The sequence below is a fragment of the Neomonachus schauinslandi genome, chromosome 4 (assembly GCF_002201575.2).
Source record: "Neomonachus schauinslandi chromosome 4, ASM220157v2, whole genome shotgun sequence".
Lineage (NCBI taxonomy): Eukaryota > Metazoa > Chordata > Mammalia > Carnivora > Phocidae > Neomonachus > Neomonachus schauinslandi.
The window spans coordinates 56,992,623-56,995,979 of NC_058406.1; the positions used below are offsets into that span (position 1 = coordinate 56,992,623).

At 37.4% G+C, this 3,357-nt stretch overlaps 1 pseudogene; it reads left to right on the forward strand.

Moving 5' to 3' along the window:
- Positions 1-2,211: 2,211 nt before the first annotated feature.
- On the forward strand, positions 2,212-2,562 carry LOC110570136 (annotated as a pseudogene).
- The last annotated feature ends 795 nt before the right edge of the window (positions 2,563-3,357 follow it).

Sequence of the window (3,357 nt, forward strand, 5' to 3'; positions counted from 1 at the left end):
TTAGATTTCCCTGACATCTACTTAAATTTATTCTATCTTCTCATGCTGGCTCAAATCTGGTTACTTACAGGGTACTCTGTGGCTAGCAGAGTCATGCATATGGAAATATGTGCAAGGTTGTTGATGAATTTTTCACCTTTACACACCAACCCTGCCCCCAAAGCCTTATCTGCTTTAGCACTTTAAATTAATGTTAAGGCTCTGCAAATACTATGTGACTGTAAATAAGGCAAAATAAAATATCTTTTGTAAAAATTTGAAAAACAACACATTGTAGAAAGGAAAGAAGTAGAAATGAAGATAATTCAGGTGATATAGAGAGTTTTGAGATACAGCTGAAATAGATTGTAAGGCCACATATTGACAATAAATTAGCTACTGCTCAGTAATCCAATATGCCTACAGGTGCCCCAATATATTTCTCTATATATGTAGTTATTCTGTCATAAAAAGAGAGAATATTTCTTCTTTTTATTACCCTCAGCATTTTCTATGTGAAATATTACTTTATGATCCTGCAAATAGTTATCAAATATTATCAGAAAATCCTCAATATTTCAGAAGAAAACAAGAACTATTTCAGAGAAATTCAGAAGAAAACAAAAACTTGGTCCCAATAGATTTGCTTATATGGATAAATTAAGAAAATGTTGAGCAAGGAAAAAATACCTGCGATGATAATATCAATGCAGTCACATTCTTCAAGATTTACACTATCAGGTGATGACAGGCTAGAGAGCTGCTGCTTCTGCAATTTTTTTTTTTTAAGATTTATTTATTTTATTTTAGAAAGAGAGAGTGTGTGCGGGTGGGGTTAGGGGCAGAAAGAGGGAGATAAGCAGACTCCCCACTAAGCCAGGAGCTGGACGCAGGGCTCCATCCCAGGACCCTGAGATCATGACCTGAGTTGAAACCAAGAGCTGACACCTAACCCACTGAGCCACCCAGGCGCCCCTCTCCTGAAATTATTAAGTAATCAAGTTTTAGAAGGTCCTTAAAGAAGGAAAGAAATTAATATCTATTGCTTGCCTACTTTGTATCAGTCACTAGCCTGGGCAGTTGTGTGTGTGTGAGAGAGAGAGACAGAGACAGAGACAGAGAGAGATTCTTCATAACAGTCCCATGAGATGGGCAATGTTATCTCCATTTCCACAGATGAAATAATTTGACCAAGGTATCGTAGCTAGCAATGAAAAAAGATTATAGGCATTTTTAATTCAAATGTTTGTGTCCCTTTCTTGCTCTGGTATTTTCATGTAAGATTTATATATAGGAGAATTAAGTACCTGGATTGAGAATAGCTAAGATAATTTATAGATGATTTGTATTAATAAAGCAATTACCTTGTGTGCTAGGCCTCTATGGAAGGACAGAAAAACACAAAAAAAACAAAAGCTAACCAAACTTATCCTCAGCTGTATATTATTATTATTAAAAGTTATCCAATGGACTAAACAGAGAAAAATTTTACTTACTTAACTAAGGAAACAGCATTATTGATTACTTAATAACTAGACTGACCCTGTATATGTCTATGTTGGATTTGAACCTTTGGGGCAGGTTCAAAGTGATCAGATGAAGCATTTACTCTCTTCCTGTATATCACTGCCCCGTAGTTGATGTACAAATTAGTGCAAGAAAGGAGCAGAATGGCTTGAACTCTATCAAATGAGCTCAGACAATAAATCTCTTTGTCACCATTATTAAAATAACTCTCACAAGAGAAGCTTTGTTATGTATATGGATGATTTTTAAAACATTATCAGAAACCTTATGTACTACAGCCTACCTTTCTATGTGCTTAAGTATTATTCTCTTTACCATGGGACTAGTAATAGTGTTTCCTGGGTTGTTGTAAAAAAATTAATACATGTGAGGCACTTTGAACAGTGCCAGCCACACAAAAACTACTCAATAAATGTTAGCTTCTCCTTTTATTATTTTGCCATTATTATTATTATTGCTATGGTCAGAGAGTAGAAGGTGCATATCAGCTGAGGAGGGTGGTCATGGAAGGCATCCCAAAGGAATGATGTTCAACTGGGAACAGAAGTAAAAAGGGCATGGAAATTACTCTTACTAGAAAACATTAGCATGTGAAAAGGCACAAAGATGAGAGATGCTACTACAGTGTTTTCCTGCAGGAAAGGGAAGAAAATTTTGAGTAGGAAGGGAGCAACAGTTCCTGGATGGCGTCCATCGTCATTCAGAATGTTCCAGCGTTTGACCTACCATCATAGGCAGTCCTATAGCACAGCCTCTAACAAAACTAGGCTGTCCCAAACCCCTGATAATAGAATCATTTACTTTTATACCAAGGAGGTTGGGAAGGCACCCAAATCTGCATGTGGTGTGTGCCCAGGCCAACGTTGAGGAGTTTGTGCTGTGAGACCTAAAGTCCTTATGAGGTTGTCTAAAACGAAAGAACAGGTCAGCAGGGCCTACGGTGGCTCCATATTTGCCAAGTGCGTTCGTGACAGGATCAAGCGTGCTCTCCTTATCAAGGAGCAGAGAATCATTGTGAAACTGTTGAAGGCACAAGCACAGAGTCAGAAAGCTTAAAAAAAAAAAATGAAGCTTTTTTGAGTAATAAAAAAAACCAAAGGCAAAAAAAAAAAAAAGAAGGGAGCAACAGTATTAAATGCCACAGAGAGTTTGAGAACAATGAAGACAGAGGAAGAACTTTGGATTTATTGATCAGGAAGCCACAGTGTTATGGGCTGAATTCATCTCCTCAAACTCCATATGTTGAAGGCCTAACACTCAGTACCTCAGATTGTGACTGTATGTGGAGCTAGGGCCTTGAGAGAAGTGATTAAGTTAAAATGAGTCCATTCGGATGGGCACTAATCCAACATGTCTGGTGTGCTTATTGGAAGAGGAAATTTAGACTCACAAAAAGAGAGACCAGGGATGTGAGCACACAGAATAAAGACCATAGACCATGTGAGGACACAGTGAGGAAATAGCTATCTGCAAGCCAAAGAGAAACCTCAGAAGAAATCAACCCTGCTGACACATAGATCTTGGAAGTCTAGCCTCTAAAATTGTGAGAAAATGAGTTTCTGTTGTTGAAGCCACGGGTCTGTGGTATTTTGTTATGGCAGCCCTAGCAAAAGAATACATTCTGTTACATTGAAGGAGAGTAGATACGCCAGAAAGCAGTAGTTAATGATGAATGGATGGCAAGGAATTAGAAACTATTGGAAAAGTAGTGGATTTTTAAAAGATTGGTAAGGCACCATGATTTTTCCCCCAGAGGATTTGGTTACTGTGGGTATAGTTTCTCCTATGTGACTTTTAGAGTTATACCTTTTCTGCTTTATTCAAAATTTATTTTTGTAATAAAATAATTTA